Source organism: Epinephelus lanceolatus, chromosome 8 (assembly GCF_041903045.1).
Source record: "Epinephelus lanceolatus isolate andai-2023 chromosome 8, ASM4190304v1, whole genome shotgun sequence".
Lineage (NCBI taxonomy): Eukaryota > Metazoa > Chordata > Actinopteri > Perciformes > Serranidae > Epinephelus > Epinephelus lanceolatus.
Window position 1 is genome coordinate 4575001 of NC_135741.1, and position 26348 is coordinate 4601348.

General features: G+C 41.1%; 1 protein-coding gene across 2 annotated transcripts in view; it reads right to left on the minus strand.

Annotated features, from left to right (window-relative positions):
- Positions 1–26348, minus strand: part of LOC117257646 (nucleolar protein 4-like) — a 241050-nt gene that overhangs the window by 100164 nt on the left and 114538 nt on the right. The window lies entirely within an intron of this gene.

The window sequence follows — 26348 nt, forward strand, 5'->3', positions numbered from 1 at the left end:
GCAGAGACAACATCAAGCTTACAAATCGTCTCACATGGACACAAATATTGTCTTTCCTTTGTGCCTAATAATCACTTGGGAAATTTCTGCTTCTCTTTGTACACTACAAGTGTAAATGAACACCAGAAGGCATTTATTGACATGTGGACAAGTGTGTGGATGATGACAGAGGAAGTGTTGAAAATAAAGATGTTTCCTCTCTGGCAGAGGTGTCGAAAATACATCAACACCAAGAAAAGAGAAAATGAAGTTGACACAAGTCGAATGAGACAACCAAGGAAGAATTCCTAGAAAAAGTAAAGACTAAATCAATACTCTGGTTTCTAATAGAAGATAGATCCACCTCAAGCTGCTTTCTCATCAATGGAACAGTTTTGAGCCATTTTTAATCTCTCTATTCTCCGCTTTGTCAGAGTCAGCATCCACGGGTGCAGCCATGACAGCTGCTCCGCCAGTTTAACCCAAACATCAGAGGAAACAAGAAACACGAGGCGGAGAAGCGGCAGGCAGGCAAATCAAACACAACATGCCAACTGCTGCTCAGTGTGCAGCACCTGCGGGCCTCTCTGATAGCAGGCACATCACAGCGCAGAGTTTTTCCTCTAAACTCTGCGCTGTCTTCCTTCCACCTCACAAATTTTTTCTCCGTGTTCAAAAAATGCAACACTCCCCATGGGATACAGGATTTTTTCACCAGTTGAGAGCTTTCAAAAGCTGAGCGGGAAAGCTTTCATGAAACAGATCTCACCACTTCTAGATCAGCAGGGGACTAACAGATGCTGGGCCTCTCTCTGTATGAAAAAGTATACACCTCTAAAGTTGTGTTCACACTGAACATGACGTGACTTTTAGAGGTGATGTAAGAAAATGGAAAGACACAAGTGGGCACAAACAAACGGACGAAATAAACTGAGATGGAAAAGTGTTTATGCGTGTTAAGTGTTTACAGTTGAGCCAAAAATTAGTGCTCATCCTGAAGCTGTCGGACATTACTTCAAGAATGTAAAATTAAAAACCTGATAGGAGTAAAAGAACAGAAAGAACTGGAGTTCCTGAAGTTGTGAGATAATTCCCAGTATGAACTGTCACACAAATCATACTGTGATCTGCAAAAACATGCATTTTGTGTAATGTTTTTATTTATTTTATTTAATTTTTTACATGCAATGTCAACATTTTTTGAAACTCTTACTTTTATATTATAATATTTGGACATGGCAACTATGGTTATGGTTATGGTCAGGGACCGATCATGTTTAAAGCAAATAAACTCTGAGTAAAGAATTATTTTACACCTGGAAAGATGGTCTATTCATGCAGTAGAAAGACACAAACACTTTTTAAATTGGTGCTACATGACCAGAGAAAACGGAGAGAAAGGCTGTGGCCTTGCTTTTGCTCAAGAGGTAGAAAACCTAAAACTACCAGAATGCACTGCGCCTTGCCAAAACAATTAACGCTCCCATTGTGGGTGATATAATGCGAGCTTGGCTGTTTTATCACAGGAAAAAAATGGCAACCAACTAGTCAATGATCTTCAATTACAGCAAGCTAAAATATGTTTTTGAAAAGATTTTAGACAAGAAAAATGCAGTGCAGTAACAGAATCTATGTTCTTATTTAATCAGCACTGCTTATTTAATCATTTAATCTGAGTTTGGTCTTCATTTGAGAGATAAAGAGAGGAGCGTGTTTCTCTTCATCCACTTCTAGACTCAGACACAGACTGTGTCTGTGCAGGCATGCAAAAAAAGAAAGTACAATTTGTAGTTCTTTTGGACAACCACCCTAGAGCCAGGGAAAGTCTGGAGATCTGATATGAGCTGAGAGAGAAGCAAGGAGTTCTGGATGCTAGTAAAATGGAGGGAAGTTTAGCAGAGTTCATTGACACATACAGTACTACCCACACTGTTATGATACAAGGCTGTTTGAAAATTGGCAACTTATCCCTTTAAAGGGGTGCTGTGTAAGATTTAGGGGGATTTTTGTCACGTCTTGTGGTGAGGGTTGCAGATTTCAACCAGCTGATACTTCTCCATGTTTGAATGTGTTCATTATTGTTAGAGAGGTTTTAAGTAGGAGCTGAATTATCCAGTCTCTTCCTCTCCAATACAGATGAACCAGGTGATTTAAACTGGTAAAAACACTGAATAACACAGTTTTCATGTGACAAATCAGTAGCTCTTTTTAGACAGGAATTGTGCAAATTTGCAGGAAAGCCCAATCAGTCTTTTTTCAGCATTGGCAGTATAAAGACAAAATCGGGGAGTGCAGCAAAATGCCGCCTACCTACTTTTGTTTATACAGAATGCACCTTTTTCGGGGCAATGGGGGGCGTGAGCAAGTAACAAAATGTGTAGCTCAACATGTGACGCAAACAGTGACGTGGGAGGGAAGCCGCGGCTGGTCAGTCCTTCTCTCGTAAGTCGGCCTGTTCTTCACCGTCCCCGTCATCTGACAGTTAATGGCCTCTTTGTTTGCGAGGACAAGGAGGGCGCGCAATTCCTCTCCCCAGTTGCTCATCTTTACAGTGTCTGCCAGGTTTGTGTTTCCCTCTTGCTACTAGCTGCTCGCTAATTCCTGCTATCAGCTGTTTCCTGTTTATCCACCGCCAGTGGGTCGCACGTGCGGCGTCATCAACAGCTCCTCCCATAAGTCATCAACAGCTCCTCCCGTTGCGGAAGGCCGCCTCGCTCTGTTTAAACTAAAAAGGTTCTGCCAATATGTCTACCCTACGAGGCGGAAAATTGGGCGCCTCGGATCAACTCGCCAATCCGGCTCTGTGTGTCTAAACGCTCGCAGCTTACCGGCAAAACGGCCCAACATTCGCCGAAAATCTGGCAGTGTAAAAGGGGCTAGTGTCTGGGCTACTGTAGAAACATGGCAGTGTAACATGGCAATCTCTGCAGACGGTGACCGGTTCCCTATGTAGATATAAACAGGTTTTTCTAAGGTAACAACAACACAACAGATTTTATTTGTAGGTGATTATACACAAAAGAAAACATTACGTATTGTATTATATTCTATTTCTGCCCTCTAAATCCTACACACTGGACCTTTAAGGTGTGGTTAAGGTTAGGCAACTGAAATACTTGGTTAAAAATAAGGAAGGACTGTGGTCACGGTTGATAAAAAGATTAACACAAGGACGCAAACTTGTCCATCCTCCACCTCAACCTTACATCTCTACAAAAAGGGCACTCGACATAAAATATGAGTGACTGAATCGTCCAATATTGACATGATTTATGGGACACTTCACCTTCAGAACAAACCATTAACACGTATCCCAGTCATCACCACTTGTCTTTTTTTTTCCCTTAAACTGTCTTTCTAAGAATTCAGTGTCTTTTTATCCTTCTTGGGTCATAAAGCACAAGATGTTTCATAACTTTTTAAAATATAACATTGACAAGACAGAAGCTCTGATCATTGGCCCTGAACACGCCTCAATACAAACACAGCGCCTCACTCATAACAGAATCAGCCTCAAAACATCTTCATGTTATCTTGGACTGAGGTTTGAGCCTGGAGCAGCAGCATAAATATAAAATACACACACACACACACACACACACGCACACACGCACACACCCTTCTATAGCTGTTATCAGCATCTAAAGAGACCTGCACTTTCAGTAATGAGGTCCTGAGTGCTACAACTGCCTTTTATTACACACACATGTACACACACAAACACTTGCAAACAATGAAAAGATTAATGAATGAGCAAAGACCTCGATGACACCGGAGCTCAGACGCAGTAAACTGCTCTTTTCATGACTGCTGTTGCTTTAAAAACTCTCAAATAAGAAGACAGACAGGTGAACACACCGTTTTACAGGCAGGTGGAGTGACAGGCGGAGAGCAGCAGCCTGGCGACACAAAAGTCACATTTTCTGCTTATTTTACATACATGTCAGCCTTCACTCTGAGCAGGGACACCATGCATAATTCAACAGGCTACACGCGACAGTGAAAAAATGCTGCAGCTAATAATGAGAGCTGCTCAGCAACAGGAGTGGCTGAGAAATGACAGAAATGTAGACAGAAACAAAGGCTAAGGAAACAGTCGCACATATACAATCAAAATAAAAATGTTCCTTTTGCCTTTCAGATACAGTCTATATTTATACACCGGTCAGCCACAACATTTAAACCACAGACATCTGAAGTGATCACTGATCATCTCGTTACAATGCAATGTTCTGTCTTGCATTCATGTGGATGCACCACCACCAAACACTGTTGCAGACCAAGGACATTCCCACATGGCACTGGCACTCCCCCTCCATCATGACAATGCGCCACGCCACACCACTAAAATTGCTCAGGAATGGCCCAAGGAACATGGCAAAGAGATCAAAGCATTGACCCGGCCTCCAAGTTCCCCAGATCCCAGTCTGCGTGAGCATCTGTTAGATGTCCCCCACCTCACAACCCATGGGACTCAAAGGATCTGCTGCCAAAGCACTGGTGCCAGATACCATGAACATCTCCAGAGGTCCTGTGCCCATGCCTTCACATGTCAAAGCCAAGTCCAGTCTAAGTCTGATCCAAGGAGGCCCTACCTTGGATCTCTTTCCAACGGCTCTCCCTGATGGTGCTGCCATCAAGGAGAGGTGTTACCATGAGGGGGTACTTGCTGTACAGCGGTGTTTGGGTGGGTGTGTCAAGTGGCATCCACATGAATGCCAGGACCCAAGGTTTCCAAGCATATTGTATTGTAACAAGATGATCAATAATATTCACTTCACCTGTCAGTGGTTTTAACGTTGTGGCTGATTGGTGTCTATACTTTATGTATATTTTCTTATATAGTCTAAATAGATTTTTACCGACATAATATTTAATATTTGATACATTAAAAAATGAGATTCTGGATGAGCATTGACATACAAGACTGTTTACACTACTTCTACCTTTGATGCATTTTGGAGTAGTATTGTTCGGCCCTGATCAGACAGAGCACTACCTTTTGTTGTTGAAGCCCCAGTCAAACACGGCACTTTATGCAACTTTCTGTGTCTTTTTTTAAAATGTTGCTAAGCAACCACCAAATCACCTGTCCTCAGCTTAACTAATATTTTGCTGAGGGGTAAACTCACAGCTCTGTACCTTGAAATCTGCATAACAAATGGACAGGTGGAGGGAACTTGTTCTGGCTCGAATTGAGGGTGAGAGACTGTTCCCAAATTGCACATTGGGTACATGGAAGCAGATCCGTGCGGGTACATGAGAAAGAGGTGAAATCACAGTGAGCACCACCAGCTGGTCCAGGAGCTTTGCCTGGATCATGGTTGGTTTAAGGTTTATTTTAGGATGTTTTGACACCGTTTTACAAACTGCTATCAATCGTCGGGCCAATTATGCTTGGCAAAATGTTAGAAAATAGTTGACGTGACACTTTGTTCAGATATGTCTTGCAGGTTTCTCAGGGCCATGTTGAAAGTGAGCTTATATTAGCTTCACGCAAACCGTGTATGCTAGTGCTTGTTGTCATTGCCGCCATAGAGAGTCGCCCTCTTGATTCATCTGATTGGACAATGTAAAAAAAAAAACAGTGTGTCTTCAACTCAAGGCGTTCAGGACACAATGCAAAAACGCAAGACGCGAAGGGTCCAGGACACATGCCGCATCTCTGGGTAGGGTGCTGGATTCTACTCTTATGCCTACTCTGTGCCAACTTTCAAGGGCACGGAGACAGGTAGCATCTCACGTTGCTGAGCAACCATAACCAACACCGCATAATAGCCTACTTCCAAGACAGCCCAAGTTTGGAGCTGATCTTCATCCAGCCATTGTTTTTTGGCATAAATTTATTTATTTTATTTTATTTAACCTTTATTTAACCAGGCAGAATCATTAAGAACGAGTTCTTATTTACAATGATGGCCTGACAAGAGGCACAAGCTTCTTAAATATTGTACATGAGACAAGCTTTGGATAGTCTTGCACTCAAATCACCAATTTCTCCTCCACATTTGCTACAGACTGATATTTATGAACCAAAGGAAAGATACCAGCAAGCTGTGACTGGTTGAACCTCATCACATGACATGCATGCCACTGCCTTCCAAAAGTTGAACCATGTGTATCTCAGGGCACAGCCATCACGCCCCGAAAAACAAAAGCTTGGGAACGCTTGAGCACCATGACTGTATTTGCTCTCATTTCTGGGTGTGCCTTCCGTAAATCTTCATTGAAAACAATGGATTTGAGGCTGCAAAAAATGTGGCATGTGGGCCCCAGAGTGAAAAAACGCAAGGTGAGCAGCAATGCAAAAGCTTTGAGCAAAACGCTCTATTTTCATTGAAAACAATTACATAAAGCTGCCGCATGTTGCTAAAATGTGCTCTGTCTGATTGGGGCCTAATTAAAGTGAGCCTTAAAAAACAAAAAAAACCCAAAGAACTTAATTGCCAACAGCTGCTCTACTGTAACTGTTTTACAAATAACAAAGACTTGAAATTTGAGTAATTTATCTTGATTGAATGCATGAATAAAGAAAATGGAAGAATACAGTATCTCTACTATTGTAGCTCTGGGAATCATGGGAGCAGAGTTTGGATAGGCGGCGTACAGGGACATCTGAGAGGTCATTGAGTTCGTGGGGAGGTTCGGGGGTGGGGTAGATAAAGCCTAATCTTTTGTCCTGAACACGTCCAGCTTTAAAATAAGGAGCTTTTTTTTTACAAGTAAGGTTTGGCATGCAGAGTAACAACAGTGAGCTGCATTATTTTACCACAGATATTGTTATATTATAAACTCCTGGCGTGTAAAGGTAGAAATGGCACAGACAACATTTCTTATATTTTCCATTTTTCTCCTGATCAGAAAATAAAGCATTCAGTTGGTATTTTGCCGCCTCAGTAATTCTTATTTACAGGATTTGGTGACACCTTTTGTAATGTGCAGTTTCTGTGTTTTCCTCTCATGTCATCACTTGCTCAACATGCTGCAAGGAGAAAAAAATCCATCTTTTATTTTCTTTTCATGACTCACACACACCCCTCCATGTGCAGTGGAAGAAGACTAAATCATTTAGAGCTGTTTCAAACTGAAAATGGAAAAGCTCTTACGAACTGGAATATCAATGAGTGATCAAGCAGAGAGACCCCATCCTCTAATGTATTACTATAATTAGTTGATGTCTTTTCTTCTTTCCAAGCAGCATTACCAGCCAGAAGCTAAAACAGGATGTTTCTCTTTAGAAAACCTTCATTTGTGCTCTCTTTGCTGTCACTGCACGATCAATTAAAAACTAAAACAACTATCTACTGTGGGGGATTCCACAGCCTCCATCTAAAGAAGAAAGACAGTTGTGTACATGCAACTATTACTGAAGCTCCTGTAGTGAGTCCATGTGGCAGCACTGACCCATATCTGTCCATTAAAGAGCGTTCTCAGAAGAGGAGTTTCCCCGGACTCGTCACACTGGATTAGCTTCCTCGCTGCAGCCAGGAAGCCAGCCAGTATGACTACACACACTGACAATAACTGGTAGTATAAACGTAGGTCTGGAAACAGCTGAGCTATCCAGAGAGCTGTGTCATTAAATCAGAGAGGCTTCAGTCCACAGTGAATGTCAAGGTGTCAACTATTCTAGCACCATCATGCCATAGTAAAGTTCTTGTTGTTTTTAGTTCTGGTTTAAAATGTATGTGTTACACTTTGTGAATCCAGTGTGTCTCATGTGTTCTCTCATATGACAATGTCCCTGTTTCAGGGCTCTGATCTCTTTGAGGATATAAACACACATCTAAGACCAGTATGAACTGACAAGAAGACGTTAAAGATGAAAACATCCTTGAGAGTTCCTTATTTCCTTACCAACATCCTGAAACCTTAAAGGTACACTATGCTGGAATTGTCGGTTACCTCGGCTGCTTAGCATTTCGCAAAAGTTGCGTTTTTCCTGTGCTGTGTCTTGATTTTCATCGCTTCCTCTCTGATGCATGCTGCTTACAGTCAGTCTGGTCACTACCTTTGATACATCCCAGCCTCGTCTGCCTACTGTGCCCAGGAACGTCCCAAACACAAGAAGAAAACTAGAATTACCGCTCTGCATTTCTATGCCTCCATGAACCAGTCAAGTTGCAGCCACAGTTTACATCCATGTCTGTGAAAACATGGATGCTTCACACACATCTTCCCTAAACAGCACAGAAGATCTTTACAATCAGCACGGTTTCAAGGTGGGCAACCAAGTTTAGTGTCACCAACTCAGTATCTGACTAAATATCTCCCCTTCTGTTCCTGAAATATGACATAGAGCCATGTCCAGAAAAGTGCTTTAGCAAAACTTTATGATGTCAGAGTGAAGCTGACCTCTGACCTTTTGGATATAAAATGTCATCTCTTCATCATTTTCCTCACCTACAAGTCCCTCCATGCCCTCGCCCCACAGTACATAACGGACCTCCTCCACCCCTACACTCCGTCCAGATCTCTGCGCTCCTCTGACTCTGGCCTACTCTCCATCCCTCACTCCCGCCTCCGAACTTTTGGTGACCGGGCCTTCAGCGTCGCTGCCCTCACCCTCTGGAACTCTCCCCCCTGTAATCCTCAGCGCCCCTTCACTGGACATTTTCAAATCCACCCTCAAAACTCATCTGTTCACCATGGCTTTTAAATTCAATAATCCATCTCATGCCCAGTGTACAATCACACAGTTTCTCTGCTTTCTTCTGTTGTTTGTTATAGTATTGTTGTTTTTCTGTACTGCTTGTGTTGTATTGTTGTTGTACTGTTCTGTTGGTGTTATTGTTTCATTACTATGTATTGTAAAGTGACCTTGGGTTTCTTGAAAGGCACTATATAAATTAAAGTTATTATCATTATTATTATCATTATTATTTTATTCTAATAGACATTTGTGTGAAATTTAGCCATGATTAGGCCAAAAACATGTTTTGTGAGGTCAGAATGAACTTGACCTCTGACCTTTGAGCACCAAATTCTAATCAGTTCATTCTTGAGTCCAAGTGGATGTCTGTGCCAAATGTGAAAAAATTCCTCGAGTGGTTCTTGAGATTTCATGTTCACAAAAATAAGACAAATGCAAGGTCACAGTAGCCTTGACATTTGACCACTAATAAGTTCATAGTTGACTCCAAGTGGATGTTTGTGCCAAATTTGAGGAAATTCCCTCAAGGTGTTCTTGAAATATTTTGCTCGTGTGTATGAGAGGGATGCAAAGACACAGTGACATTGACCTTTGGCCACCAAAATTTATTCAGTTCACTTGGCAACAGTCCATTTGGCACAAACATCCACTTGGATGTTTGTGCCAAATGTGAACCAAGTCCCTCAAGGTTCTTGAGGTATTTTGTTCACAAGAATGATATGACCACACGTATGGACATAAGTATGTATGTATGTACAAACTACCCGCAAATATAATGCCTCTAGCCATGGCTGTCGCTGGGGTGGAGACAAAAATAGAAAACACAGACAGAGGGCAGAGTCTCTGCAGATAAACACACCACCACACACTTCCAGTGGATCGTTGTTGAGAGGGATTACCACTGTATGAGTCTATTCGTTGTTTTCTAGGAAAATCCTACATAGTACACCTTAAACACTACGAAAAGTAGCATCTCTTTTTGTAACTACTCCTCACTATTATTTTCTCAATTAATCCATGAATCATTAGGTTTGTTAAACAACAGGAAACAAAGTAAAAGCGGCACTATTCCCCACAGGCTGTGATGATGTCTTCAAATTTTGTCCAACCAACAGTCCAAAGATATTCAGTGGACAATTATGTTTACAGAGATTCTCACATTTTAGAATCTGAATCCATGAAAGGGTTGATATGTTGTGTGAAAATCACCTAAAATGATTAATTATCACAATAGTTGCCAGTTAATTTTCTAAGCTAAAGTCATTTACTTGATATTTTTAGCAGAGACATTAGTGTTACACTGTCACTTTGAAGAGTGCAAGTCTTTTTTTTTTTTTTTTTTTAAAAAAAACAACAACATTTTTTTACTTTTTGTGCTGTTGATTGAAGTTCACAAATACAGATCGACATACAGCACATGTGCCTCAGGGTCCAATTTTATTTAACACATCCATGTGGAGCAGATAAAAAAAAAAACCAACAGCACATCGGTGTGCAGCATTAACACTGAATATGTGAGTCATCAGGAACAAGTCACCTCTAAGGGCAAATAATCAGAGTTGGGACAACTGTTATTAGAATTCTTCAGTGGAACCAGGCGATAATTATAGGCCACTGAAATTAGCAAAGCTCCCACAGTTCCTAATATTTCTCTCTGAAATAATGTTCAGGGGGCTAATACTTCCGAGAAACAAAGCTGCTCCAGGCAGTGAGACTGTCGGTTAATACTGCTGCACAGCTAAGTGTAATTCCGACAAAAAAAAAAAAAAAAAAGGGAAATACTTAAGATTTCTAAGGCTCACATTCCAGGCCTGTTACAGATATGCAAGTTTGTGAGCGAGTCCGTGAACTCACGGCTCGACATGTTAATCAGCTCGGAGACTATTCTGAGGCTGCTAATTCACCACAGCCAGGCACATGAATCAACTCTGACAAATGATCAAATGAGACCTTATTTTAATCTACTCTTAATTCCTTTTCAATTACTATCATCGCCAGCCCGCATTACCTCATTTTCAATTACCATATAATCGCAATGCTATAATCACTGGTTAGCCTACATCTCTTTGTCGCGGCGCTGGAGGACTGAAGAACAGAGGATTCATATTAGAGCCGTGGAAGCTATCTAATGGTAAATCTGTCTGACTTCACTTTTCATAAAGACTCTTGGAAAACGAGCGCTGATGAAGTCATAAGGAGCTCTTCGTCTCTGGTGCTGTGACAGAGAGACTGAACAGTATTACTTTTCTGAGATAAATTGCTGTGACCAGATTCCAGCAGGTGATTTCTTTGAATGTAGAGTCATGTCTGGTGTTATTGATGGTTTCAGCAAGTACAAAATACCTGCAACAACTCGAAACTACAGGAACATTAGGGCAATATCTGGTAACTCTATGTAATATAACTACCAATATTGATGCAGCAAAATTGATAATTATCTAGTCTCTTGTTTGCCTGATTACATGTTGAAAAACATGCAATCAGGCAAACAAAGCAGGGGCAAATTAGTCTATGTTTTATCATCGGGACACGTCTGTTGTCGACGAAGCCCATGAAAAAGCCAAAACAATCAATGAATTGATTCTGTCTTCTTCCTCTTTGCCATAGAGCTCTAATGTTGTCCTCAAACTATTAAAAACACATCAACGAGCCACACTGTTGCACTGGTTGACATTTCCTACATTAACAAGAAGACACACACTGTAGTTTATTTTGACTCAATCCCACCGACACCGTCCTGCTGCCACAATCTCTCACTCATAGAGCTTTGATTCTCTGTACGGACCCAATTGAGACAGACACGACCTGCGAGGTTCGGACTGGGCTGAGCTGTGATTTCCTCAAGCTTGAATCAGTTTGGGTTTGTTCCAATGTCACGACGTCTGTGTAATGTCATGAATAATGTATGGACTGTGTTTCCATCAACCCATCCTGACTCCCTGACATCCCTCTCATTAATGAGGAGAAATGTTACACAATCTCAATTTATTATATATAGCATATGACATCGTTTGGGCTTTGCTGAACGTTCAGTAGGAGAGGGTGCATGTCAAAGATTGTACCACCAATGTCCGTTACCCGACTGAAAAGAGTACAGTTTACTTTAGCTTTTAATAAATGTTTCAATACTCACTATGATATGTTGTGGTTCAGGCTCAGGGAGGCTTAGACAGAAACTATTGGTGCGTTCCATTTGCACTGGGAAGTCAGACTTTCCAAGTTCCCAATCATAAATTTTAACTGCAACTGTAACAGTAAAGTCAGATTTCGGACTTGGAAAGTCAGAGGAACCTCACCAACCCCGACCTCTAAATCCAAGATGGCTGCTTCGTGCATCAACAGTAGTGAAAGCTGTAGTAATATACTGTTCATTAGCATTTAAGTCTTATTTGTGCCTCATTAAATCAGTTGTACGCACAGTACTGTCCACCTTCTTTCTGTGGACATGTTGCAACAGAGTTTGTCTGAACAAATATAGCATATTGCATCGTTATCAACTGTGTAATGCTAACACATCTTGGTTTTCCGACTTCTTGTACTGAAACTCGGTTGACTCAAGTGTAACGTCATTCCCAGCTTCGACATATGAGGTAAATGGAACACAGCATACAGTAGTTCATGTACGGGCCTAATTTTTATGTGGCCGAACTCAGCTCTATGCACAAGAGCATCAAATGTGGATTAATCCGCAGCGGAATATAGTCCCCAACAAATTGACTATTTCCTCACGTTTGTTTGATAGAAACTACAGTGACTGACCGTGTTAACAAATTACTTAGCCAGTTTTTGTTCTTTTAATAAAAACGATATATCTGTAAGGTGTTTTTAAATGTCATCTTCAGTAGGAACCAATGGGCTTGGCGCTGAGTGTCACAAGAAGTCTGGTGGTTCTGGTTTTCTCATGGCTTTGTCAACCACAAGAACAAAAAATATAGCATACCACTGAATATCAAATTTCTTCCTCGAGCCAAAAAGCAAACAAATCAGTATTACAACTAAAATATTTAGCATGGGGAGATATGGCCTGCTCAATAAAGTGTTATTCCACCATCTTATTGGTTATCTGATGGAAATCTGCGCTCAGAGGCAGACTTTCCCCTCCTCTGTTTCTCCTCCTCTTCTCCATTTTCCCCCAGTCAGCTAAAGAGTCTTTTTCGTGTGTGTGTGTGTGTGTGTGTGTGTGTATGTGTGTGTGTTGTTTATTAATGGTCTCAATAATGAGCTGTCCTAATCTGCATACAGATGAACAGCAGCACTCCTGCCTGATAGATTAACACATAGACAGGGTCTCGAGCGATCAGACCAACTCAATAACACTTTTATCTTTCTTTGTCTCTCTGCATTTGTCTGAACCTTCAGAGAAGCTATTACAGAACATACTGTAGGCACATGTGCTTTACGTGTACAGGGACATACACTCCTCACACAGTATGATGCAGGGAACAGCGTGGAGGAAAGTGGCTTTAAGTTCCTACTTCATCTACTTTGATTAAATCTAAAACCTATAATACAATAACATATCAATAACTTTCTGAGTGAGATGATTTTTTGACCAAATCCAGCAGTTACGGAGTCACATGATTTTAAATTAGGAGTCATGTTTGTGACAAATGTCGGCCCAATATTCACTCTCTTTTAGCTCTGTTTTTGGTCTCTACCAACTTCAGCTGCTAAATGCTCCACTATATCCTCCAGCTTGTCTCTAGCTGTGTGTCTGCTCTTTGCTGCTAAGCAGGTAAAGTACATAGGGTTTTTTTTAACAGCATTTTCATTGGATATAACGCACTGAGAGCACTGATAGTGAACAGAACAGGAAAGTTGTGACTGGACAGATAAACACTGAGCTCAAAGTCACTATAAAGCTCTGTAAAGCAAACAGGAGCTGCAGATTGAGATGATAATTCTCTGGAGGCTCATCACTATGAGTGTTTAACCTGCTCTGTTTTCATATACTATTATAAAAAGATCAATTATAGCCGTACTTACTAATAAAACATGTTACAAGGTTACTTAATTACCCTTTTTACATGTCATGCCATGATTATCCTCACCAATACAATTGCGATTCACAATATCATCCTGATAATCAAAAAAATATGCTCACAACTCATTAAATGGCACTAAAACATACTGAAATCACTGTCCTTTACATTTTGTTAAGAAACAAATCTATCTAGATCTATTAAGATCTTTTTTGAGGTTGGCGCAGAGTCTCTTTTACTGTTGGTTGCTCAGCAGTCTCTGTGGGTGCTGCTGGACACCACAATCCGCAATAAAATTGTATATCATCCGATCCCTATTCCAGAGTATTTTTGTGCCAATTCTGAATATTCAAAACAGTTTTAAAACTCATTTTCCACAGTATCGATACACAGGTACCGGCTGCGCTCTCTCTCTGTCATTCTGTTGAACTCTGCTGCTAACCAAGAAAAGAAAAGTTGTTGTTGTCACGTTATAGCCTTGTTAGATTAATCTGTTAATAATAATTAAAATTTTATGCCCTTATTGTTACATTTTTTTTCCATGATATTTAAAATGGTAATGAATATTGATATTTTTTTGTAGCGAAGTTAGATTCAGATAGATACAGAACTGAAGCATAATCGGATGCTGATGATTGACTTGTTAACCCTGCTGCACTTTGAGGACATACAAATGCTGCAGGACTTTAAGTTGTTCAAACGTCTAAGAAGCGTGCAAACAACGAAACATGAATTAAAATATAAAGCAAGAAAAAGTTTTTTTCTACCATAAGTTATTTGAGTAATAAAACAAAATCAAGTTTAAAAGTATTCAACGTTCAGGCTTTACTGATGTTTAGTAAATCAAGCTCCTTTCATGAAAGTCAACACAAACTTAGCTGTTTTTTCTTTTCTTATTTTTGAATGAGTGTAGATGATGATGAGTGTAGATGATGATGATGATGATGATGATGATGATGAAGACAACTACGGTAAAGTTTTCAAAAGGTGCAAAGCAGTAATATGCGCCAGGCTGAATAATTAACAGCCTCTTTGCTCTGATGTCTATTTTTATCATAGTGAAGGTGAGAGGAGCGGTTAATGTTTCAACTTCCATAAGAAGAATAAAGGAGGAGACTTGTAGATCAGAAACTGAGAAGACAAGAAGAGGAGGAGGAGGAGGAGGAGGAGCCCAGGATCATGATTTTGGGACAAACTCCAACAAATGTGGTGTCTCTCTCTCTCTCAGGCCAGGAGGGCCTGATGCAAAGGGAACAAGGGGAGGAGCTGCTAGGAGGGCGGAGAAGGAAGAAGAAGAGGACAATCGAGAAGAGGCAGAAGGTGTGAGGATGAAGATGAGAGCTTTGGAAAGTGACAAAGCAGATGTTGTGCAAGAGGCGGAGAAAAGCTGTTAAACAAGGAGAGAGAGAGATGAGAAATTTCAGCTCTAATGAGTGGAGAGGCAGAAGTAGTAGAAACAGCTAAAGTTGTGGAGCAGAAAAAGAAAGTGAGATTGGACAAAGAAGTAAGGAAAACAAAAAAGGAGGGAGAGGAGAAGAGAATAAATTAAGTCGAAACAGTGAGGATGAAGCATAATGTGAGTCATTCAGTCTGAAGCTTCGAGTTTTTCTACCCACAGTCTCGACCGTGTGTCCAGTCACCATCCAGCAGCTTCTGTGACTCATGACATTCAAACTCTGATTGTTGTTTTGCATATTTAAACACATTCACACCATGCTCTCACTGTTATCTACGTTAGCGGCTCGGAATGTTTAATATCTGATGTATCCTCACAGCCCTGTCAGCTCAAGTTCTCAAGCTCAACTGATTTAACACGACACATTATATAGAGTGGAAATAACATTTTTTATGAAATTTGCTGGGTTTCCATCAAAACGTGGTGCAAATTTTTACCAAATTTTCAGATAATTGGCAAAGAAAATAGAAATTTATGGATCCATCCACAAGGCTACTGTTTCACAAATATTGGGAGTTGGTTAATTGAGATAAGCAGTCAGTGGTGCCTTTTCTCTAGTAAGGTGAGACTGCAGAAAAAGACGGTACATCGAGATGACGGTCAAACCTTCAACAAAGCAAAACAATTAAAGTTTAATAACAGAGAGCATACTGGACAAAGGGAATACAGTTTTGAACAACTACTATGATGTACCAGGCTGTAAACATGTTTATTTCTGCTGTAAAGTTGGGCATTTTAACATGGGGGTCAATGGGGATTGACTCGCTTTTAGGGCTCATTTATGCTCCCTTTACGTACGAAAATGTATACGTCCGTTTCAAACGATGTTACCGTCACTGCCCACATACTTCCATGCGCCCTTTACGTTGGCATGGATGTTAACCAATATATCCACCAGGGGGCAGCCCAGAGTCAAAAGTTTATGACAACAACAAACTCAAAAACAAACATGGCGACTGTGGAGGAGATATTGATAATGTGCCTCTTGCATAGAAGACAAAAACAGAGGCAGCGTTGTAGGAGGCGGTGGTCGGTGAGGCCGTTAAATACATCGTGACTGGATGATGGAGAATTCTTTTCTCTAGTACTGCCGATGAAAGAAATTAAATTGTTATTTCTTCTTCTAAGCTTTATGGAAACGTGCAGAAATACGGACGAAATGAACGCGGAGCACGGACAGAGGGCTCCGTCTGTATCCGTATTTAACGTTGAGCATAAATGAGCCCTTAGAGTCAGCCTCCAGTGGCCATTAGAGGAACTGCAGTTTTTGGCACTTCTGTGTTTGCTCCATTTTTCAGCCCTGGAGATTGCTGCTTGTCCATTGCTCTTAGTCACATTTACCTTTTATCAATACACCAACTTTTCCACCTCTCAAGTGTAAAGTTTTCTTGTTTTTTTTCTTTTCTTGAATTTCTGTTGTTTCCACTCTGATCGTTTTATGCGCAAAATGAAAATGAGCACATTAAGAGGTGAATGGAAACACAGCTACTGGTACTGTTCAAACTTGGTCCACTGGCACTACAACAACTTGACATCACAGCAGCATTTATCAATTATACCTTCAGTTTTTAGGACTTTTCTGATCCTTTCTCAACTTTACATGCACTCTCAAACACAGCACATGGTGATCAGGTCTCAACTGAATTCTATTGGTTGTTGAGATGATACAGATACTACATATCACAGTCACACCAATGTGTAATCCCATCTGTGGATTTATTTTCCTCCAAAACACAAATATTTGGTTAATATCTTCTTGTTTCGAAAATCATAATTTCTGTTTTTTCCAGCTGGATGGCGGTTGCAGCAGAGAACATATCACTGGTTGGGAATAATTTCTCTACATTATCTACAAACAGAGCAGAGTGTTGCAAGTCTGCACATTACTATGAAGCAGTGCACATTAATTTAACATGTCTGTAACTGTGTGTAGAAGTGTATCGATTCTTGTTTGTGTTTCCAGAACCGGATCTGGTCCTTTGGTGTTGCTAAGCTAATCAGGTTAGCCACCGGACAGACGGAAGAAAACGTCTCGTTCTTTCTCTACTCATCTCCTCTCTATCCCATTCACACTCTTCCTTCTCTTTCCCCCTTTTCTCCTCCATCACCTCCTCTCCAATCACTTCCTTCCTCATACTTCTCTCTCTAAACTGCCATCTTTCCTTTTTTCCTTATGCTTTGTTCCCATCCTTCTTTTCTACTCTCCTCCCCAATCACCTCCTTCTTTTTCTAATTCATCCTCTCACTGATGTCATCAACACATCACTGAAGACAACAAAAGGGAGGAGAGTACTGTGGAGATAAAACCTTGTTTTAAATCAGTGGTTTCAAAAGGGGAGAAATTTACATTCTCCAGAAAACTAAACTCTTCCTCTTTTCCAATCTTTTTGTCCGTCTCTCTCGTATGACAAGTAATGTCACATAACACTGAGGGTCATGTGTTGAGTGGACATATTTCGGTATTTTTCCATTCTTGAAAAAAAAAAATCTTTTCAGTACGATAGCCCTACACCAAGGCTTTATGTAAAAGTTTCTGCTTCAAGCATAAAAATTTTCTTCTGTTAAAAGTGATAAGCTCTTCAACTTGTTCCACCCACACATTCAACTCCTGCATCCCCGGAGACGGAGCCACCGGACGGCCGCGAAGCCTCTTTATCAACACAAATTACACACTGAGAGATGATGTTTTACAAGAGAAGCTCAGAGCAGCAGAGAATCACTGTTACATGACAAATCAGCCAGCCGTGATTACTGAGTTAGCAGGAAAACGCTGAAAATATCACATAATAAAGGTACTTCCTGATGATTTTCATTTGTCGCTTAACTTTCTTTAATTTAACTTCATACTATCGGGTCAAAAAACAGTGTAGTCTTATTTTTTAACTCTTATTTTGATTACTTGTTTAGTCTATTAGATGTACAAAAGCAGTGAAAAATCACAGTTTAAAATGGTTTAGGGCTGCATACAGTGCACATTTGAACCACTACTGGAATTCAGTACCAATACCCAATAGTACCTTTTCTGGTGCGTTACTAATAAAACAAAAACAACAAAAAACCAAAACTGAAATTTTTTAACATGTTGCAGGTGTGAGCTGATCTTGTTCCTGTCTTGTCTCTGTTTGTCTGCTTGTGTGTGTGTAAGTGTGTTTGGTTTTGTGTCTGCTCATGTAGCAGTGATAGTAGGCTATTACTTAAATAATATATACAAAAGAAAAGAGACCAGAAAGCAAAATTAATACTGCAGATCAGTGCTACAGTGATAGTTTTGGCTTGCTTGGAAGCCAACAGAGCAGCCAATAGAGTGGCCAGTGGAGCAGCCAATGGAACTGCCAACGGAACGGCCAACGGAGCAGCCAACGGAGCGGCCAACGGAGCGGCCAACAGAGCAGCCAACGGAGCAGCCAACGGAGCGGCCAACGGAGCGGCCAACAAAGAGGCCAACGGAGCAACCCAGAGCTGCTTTGAAGCTCTGTGGCCAACTTCCCAGCTTCAGGGTGCTTTTGTGTCCTGTCTGAGGTCAAACTCTGCAGCTGGATTGAGCTCCAAGCTGAGCCTCTGAGCTCTGTGGCTAGCTTCCAGGCTTCAAACCATTTTGCAGCACTTTTGCCTCTTGCCATGACCTGGTGTTTCTTACCAAACTGCGTTTTCAGCTACTGACATTTGGCACCGATGGATTTAACATGAACCGGTACTAACTAGTACCAACGTAATTCAGTTGGTATATCCTTAAAACTACCTAGTTCGGTACCCAACCCTAGATGACTTGTGTCTGGTTTTACATATTTTTATTCAAATTACAACAATATAAAACATAAACAAGCAGCAAAATGTCAAATTTGAGGGGACAGAACTGGAGAATTACTTGAGCAATTCATTGAGCATCAATTGTTGATTAATTCCTATGAAAAGTTTTTTTCAGCTGTTTTGACATTTAATAGCAAAGTGCTGGGGTGAAGTAGTGGATCGTCATTCCTCTAAAGGAACATGTCTACAACTGGACATAACTGAGTGGCTCAAGCTTATTATTGTACGTTTAAGTAATGTCTGCCTTTTATACACAAGTCTGAAATCTAGGAACAGTGTGTCAGATTGAGGAGGATTTAGCAGTGAGGACTGCAGACTGCAACTAGTTGAAACTGCTCCTGGTTAGAATTCCTTCAGTGTTCATTGTTCAGAAGGTTTTTACCATGTGCCGAATAATCAAGACTGCAGTAACCTCACCATGCTTCCCTGGTCTACATACAGATCTATAGTTTATTTTAAGTGGTAAAGCACCTTGGACTTCCTTTGGTCTGCCTCTATTTTCAACAACAGACTAATTTCTCTCCTCATGTGGGACAACAGAGGTGCACCACATATGTTTCAGTGCTCCTCTAGTCCTCAAACTCTACCTGATCCCAGTCCCAGCAGTGTAAAATGAATATCATTAAGAAAATCAATTAAGGTGGACGTTTCCCCCACATGAAGGAGTTGGGGGGGTTGGTGGTTCTTACTCTGCTCAGCCTCTTTGTTCTCTTTGTTTTACAGGCAGTGGTGGTGCAGAGCTGGACCCTGAAGCTTCCCTATAGCTGTCAAATTGGCATCCTTCCACCTACCTACCTCCCCCACCATCACTCTCCCACACCACCCCACCTCCTCATTTATCTCTCTTTATTTCTGCCTCCCTTCCCCCCTCTTCCTCACCCCCATCCTTTTACCCTGCCAACTCCATCCCCATCTTCTGCTGCCCTCTCCTTACTCCACCACCAGCCTGCCACCTCCTCCTCCTCCCCCCAGACACTGCCTCCTCTCAGCTCCTCCCCCACCAACGCATTCTCCTCCCAACTCCACCCTCCCAGCTCTCTTGCTGCAGCACTCTTAAAGGTTTTTATTCTACACCCATCAGAAGTAAGAACCGCTCCTTCTCGCCACCGTTCTTTGACTCGCTCCCTCTGTTTTACAATCATGTTTGTTGGTTTCCATGGAAACTGATCCAGGTTGTATATCCATTATAGTGACGTTGGTTCGGTGGAATTCTGATTCCTTAAATAGATGGACAAAACAGAGACTGGGACTACTGGTCACCATCATCAACAACACCATCACAGGGATTACTACACTCTTCACCATCATCATCACCATTGTCATCATCATCACCACCAACACTATCGCACCATCATCATCATCATCCATGATGTATCCTTGAGTATGTGTGTGTGTGTGTGTGTGTGTGTATAACTCATGTTTTGAAAGGCTATGATCACGTGACCAATGCCCTCAGCGGAGTAAAGAATAAACGGGGAAGCAGTCTCGTAAGGTGGCAGGTTGGAGTGTATGTGTCACAAAACACGGGACTTTACCCCCAAAACTTTTCCGAGACCTGAAACCTGACCGCAGTAACTCTAACCATTGTATGAGGATATGTTGTCACAATGCAGAATATATACATTAAATTCATTGAGTGTAATGTAATTTCTGTCCCCTTAAAAATAAGGAGATGTTATTTATGAACCCTTATCACAATGCATGGTATTACTATCAACATCAGATGTGAGCAGCTCAAGAAAATAGTATATTTTTTACCTTCTTAGACTGTTTTATTATTATTACTGCTGTAATTTGAAAGATTTCCAGTGACCTAAAGAGGTTAAGGTATACATTATTTCACAAAAAAGCAAAGTAGAAAATGAAAGAAAGGTCAGAAAAAAAATAGCCCAATTTTGCGTGAGAGAAACATCTGTCTCTTTGTTCCCAGATTCCTTTTCTGTCTACAGTTATATCAGGATAATACAATAAAAAGAAGATGAAGATGTACAGCAGCTTAGTAAAGAAAAACATAGTCACAGCAGTAGTGATTTAGATAACCATAAATTCAGTCTGTGCATGGCTTCAAACATGGACCCTTAAAAGAATACTTTACCTACAACATATCCATTTATATATCAAATATTTATTCTGTGCTGCTTTTGATTTGTAAAAAAAACCAGAAGAATCCAAAAAAGGCAAACATTGTTGATTAATTGAAGTACACAGGGGCGATGTTCAACAACAGCAGAGCTATATCAAAACTCTCACACTACTTGCACAGTAAAATCCATGTCTAATTTATCCAGTCACATGCTCAGTACTTCCAAATCAGCCGAACAAGACTAAAAGTTAACTTATCCATGTTGTTCCTTTTGGTCCAGGGCTGAAGGGGCTGAAGGCAAGGCAACATGTTTTGGAAGTACTTAGCATGCAAGTGGATAATTGAGACTTGGACTATATTGTTCAAATAGTGTGAGAGCTTGCACATAGATGTTTTGAGATAGTTTTGCTATTGTTGTATGTGTTTCCCATTTACTTCAATTAATCAACGATGTCTTCCATTTTTGGATTTTTCGTTCACTGGAAGAATGCGAAAAAAAAACGTTTTCTTCATAAAGGCATGAATATTTGATATATAAACTGTCATTTTGTGGGTGAAGTATTTCTTTAAACAGCCTAGAGGTAACACTTTGACCCTCAGTAGAAGGCAGATTTAATACACATGTAGTGCAGGGCAGTAATGTTGGTGTAATATGACAGCGGTGCTAGTGGACATCCAGAGTCACAGGGACAACAGCAATCATTGTCAACATCAGAGGGACAACTATAATCAGTAATAATATATTTATCAACCATCATGGTGATGTCTTCAAACTCTGTGCAATTTAAAATAAAGGAATGGTCCAACATTTTGGGAAATACACATATTCGTTTTCTGGCGAGTATTTAGATGAGAGGATCGATGCCGTTCTTGGTTCTGTCTGTTAAATATGGAGTCACTGCCAGCAGCCAGTTAGATCAGCTTAGACTTAATTAGCTACATCCAAAGAACAAAATCCACATATCAGCACCTCTAAAGCTCACTAATTAACATGTCATATCTTGCTTGTTTAATCTTAACAAAAACCAAAGTGTAAAAAAGACAATTGGTGATATTACAGAGGGGTTGTGCCACATTATTTCTTAGCTCTGTGCAGGAGATAGTCGGGTGAAGACTCCACAAAGGTTCTCCTCCCAGCCAAAGGAACAAAGTCCCGCTCATCAACCCGCCAAATGAACAACAAAATGATGTTAACGCTTTGGTTTTTGGTGTGTTTTAGCCTTATATTTGACAGCCAATCTTCTCATCTAACTCTCAACCTGAAAGAGAATACGCATATTTCAAAAATGTTGAGCTATGCCTTTAAGAGAGCCTTAACACAGTAACAGATTTCATCACAGCTCCAGAAACAGAAAAGAAGGGAAACTGGTGAAGCTACAACTAAACTCGCCCATCCACCCATGTTATTTATAGGATGCATGGACGTACACAGTAGACAGACGAGGCTGGGCGACCATGAGACGATACAAATTCCACTGCTGTCAGAGATTTAGTCACACTGCATATACCATGTTATCTCGTTACTATCTCTCTGTGTGTTAGGCAATTGTGGGTAATATTGCAAATCAATGAACAGAACTGCTTCATGGCACCATGGGATTTGGATGATTTTTTATATTGAGGGTACTTCTTATATTATCCATCAAGTTTCTCGATTGATTTACCAGAAACTTTACAATATCATAATAAAAATTATGTATAATGTGACAAAGGATTTCTTCCATATCATCCACTCCAAACAGACGACCACTCACAGTCACACCTATGTGGTGTCCAATTAGCCAAACCTCCATGTTTATGGACTGCGGGAGGAAACTGAAACCCACACAGACACAAAGAGAACATGCAAACTCCACACAGAAAAACCTCCAGTACTCAATCTGCTCAAATGCAGCTTTCTGGTGAGTCATCTGCACACGTCAGTTGTCACAGTAAAAATCAGTTTACTGTGACGACACCGTCGCGGTTTGGCCATAATCATTACGGGTCAGCACAGCTATCTCCTGCTGTGAGGCAGCAATGGAAATGCATATAAGCGTACCACAACATATAATTGCTAACATGGGCTGTACTGAGCTGCAACACACCGCCAGTGACATGTTTAAAAAAACACCCTCACACATCAATCTGACCTACACCTACAGGAAAAAAACTGCAGGAAAAAATTTAAGACCCGAACTGCAGGTCAGTCCACATGACAGCCGCTCGGTATTCAGTCCAACAACAACAGCGACGTCTTATTTCTGATTGCATCCATCTCTCACAGAGATCGATGAGGGCTGGAGGGAAGAGGAGAGGATCATTTCTGAACTGAGAGAGAGGTGAAGATATTGATAAGAGGCAAGCGGGCCGGGGACACACACACACATGCTGCAGGGATTAACAGGGTGCAGGCCGAGGAGCTCCACTGCAGAATATTGATTGCTGAGACAACCAGCCATGAGGAGGAGGTGTGTGTCTGTAAAAGGGTGGTGGAAAGGGTGGTGGTGGGGAGGGGGACATCACCACTGAAACACACACACACGCACTAATAATACTTGATGCAGCACCATCGGTAGCATACGGACAAAGGTAATGGATTGGACAGTGACTGGTTGACTGACAGAGACAGACAGTGTGTGAGGACAAAATGGTGAACAGAAACGAAGAAAGAAAACCTGTGCAGGCAGGCAGACAGACAGCTATAAAGACTGTCTGTCAGCATCAGCAGGCTGCGGTCCTGTCTGTCTGTCTGTCAGGTTATAAAAAGCCCTGTACAGTATGCAGCACTGAGGAGACGGCCGGCCACAATCAATAAGCTGCCACTGACCTTCATTGAACACAGAGAGGAAGAGCGTTCAGGAGGATAACCATGACTGGTCACATGACTGGGGGAGTTTCATAAACACTGATGGTTCCAGTCTCACTGTTCTACTTCCTGTTTGAGGAGCTGACTGATCTCCATCCTTGTCTCAGTGTTTCCACCCTCCAGTAGATTTAACACAGAGAAAAAGAAACAGAACTGATCTCATGTCAGTTTCTCAGCCTGCTGCCGACTGTGTGTCAGCCTACACATAAACACACACACAAACAGTTACTGAGCTCGATAGCTTCATCTCTCCAAACAAAGGGGTGCCGGGTGCCTTCTCTCTGAATTCAGAAGCACTTTTATATTTAAGCCTCAGGGTTCTATTCAACTCTTCAACAGTGATCCATAAAATCTGAGTTCTTCTTCGATTTTGTCTGCCGCTCTGGTGTTAAGTGCTCACTGCTGAGGAGTTTTATCGCAGCGTTACCCAGAGATCATTCACCAAATGTTGGAGTGAGGTAAGCTCAGAGAAGTCTTTTACTTGAAAGGGAAATAGTGAGAGGCTAAAAACCTCTCTTCAGATCCAGTCTGATCCAGAAAGCAGGGTTTTCAAGCAGCGTTTTTCAACGGGTGGTGACACGCCTCGTCTGAAAGCAGCTATAATCAATACATTTATAATAGCAATGTCAAGGCTGAGTCAAGTTATTTTCATTTATATAGCCCGATATCATGAATCACAAATTTGCCTTAATGCTTCATGAAACAAGTGAAAACAATATGACGATGTGAAAGGTGTCTCTGGTAGTGATGAGTCTCCAGCTGAATCTGAATCTGAATCTACAGAGCTTTATAGTGAGTTTCAGCTCATAGTTTATCTTTCAGGACCATAACTTAACTGTTATAGTTTACTCTCACCGCTCTGATAGCGTCGCTTTCAAAGAAGAATCTGTAAAAACCCACTGTACACTACCGGCTCAGCTGCAAACAGCAGACAGACACAGTTAGAAACAAGCTGGTGAAGCATTTAGCAGTTAAAGAGATTTCACTCAGGAGTTGGTGGAGACCAAAAACAGAGCTAAAAGAGAGTGAACATTGGACTTATATCCAACACAAACACAAAGACTCTACTGCTCTGTAACTGCTCTGTCACACAGTGTTTCCCCTAAGATTTGTTTTTCAGCAGCAGTGCTGTAGTGCATGAGTTTTAGGCCGCTGAAAGATATTTAGCATGTCTGCTGACACGAGAAGGGCTTTAGGCACACATTTGTACACAGCTGTAGATGTCAAATTACATTTAATAAAATGCTTCTCATGCACCATATGCTATTTACAATCACTCCTGCTCGTGGAGGCAGATGCAACATTTTACATTTAGTTTTTAATGAATGCCCTGACTCTAACATTGCTTGTAAAAACAACTGATGACTGAACAAGTCGAGCACCGATACAAGTTACAGACACAAAACTTGTATCCAAATAGTATTTCAGCCTCTACAGAAGTGTTCAGTGTGGCAAGTGTGTGTGGTGAGCAAGAAGAGAGAGGTCAGACTTCAGGTTAACAGTAATCCATGAATGCAGCAATAAATGTTCAGTGTGAGGTATACAGTTTATCAGAACTACCAGACCAATAAAGCTGTTTTAGCGGAGTGTTGAGAAATTATCTTGTATGTTATGCGTCACCCAATCAGCTCTTCTGATCGGCCTTCTAATGATTTAAAATGAATATCAGCCGACTGTAATCAGTGGCCGATCAATCGGAGCACCCTTATCTGGGGTGCTCTTTTTCCAGCCTAATCCTTGCTGGTCCCTGACTCTGGCTGTTTGGTGCACACATAGCTAGGATCTTTATATAGCAGCAGCGCTATCATTTAGCAGCAGCGCAGTGCCGCTAGTAGATACATGTAGGGAAAACACTGTGTAACATCATAATAAATCTATAACTGTTTGAGGCCCAGGTGTATCGCTCAGGACATAAGAAAACGCAGTATCAAGTGTGAAGTAGTTTGTATGAGCCGTTCTAGAGAAAGCTGCAAGAAGCAATACAACAAGTCAAGCACGTGGCCTGTTCCGACGTGTTTGAATTGGTGCTGCAGTAGTATATCTGAAAATGCATACAAGAGTCAACCCCAGATTAGACCAAAATCCTGCACGAAATGTTGGAAAAAAAGTAGATACGTTCGTCAGAAAACAAGGTTTCCACCTCTGGTAACTATTCAACATTGAGAAACGTTGGAAAGATAATATCTGATAGACACAAAAATGAAAATGTGAGTCTGTCCTTATTCAAGACACTCACAACCTAGCCCAAAAACAGAGCAGTTTATGGTATCAGGAGATGGATACTGGAAAGTCAAACTCAACATCTTGAACCACAGACAAACTATAGTCTGACCTTCATGTATTCTGTGTGAACACCACAGAAGAAGAGAACAGACATGTCATGCTCAGATAAAGCTTTGAGGATGGAGATCTGACTCATCTTGTTTTGCTGTTGCCAAACTTAACCTGACCAAAACTCTGGAATCATCTCAGTGCAATAAATAATAAATGTCTCATTGTAAATTAAATCTTAACTCTGAAGCCACAGAACATCTTATCTG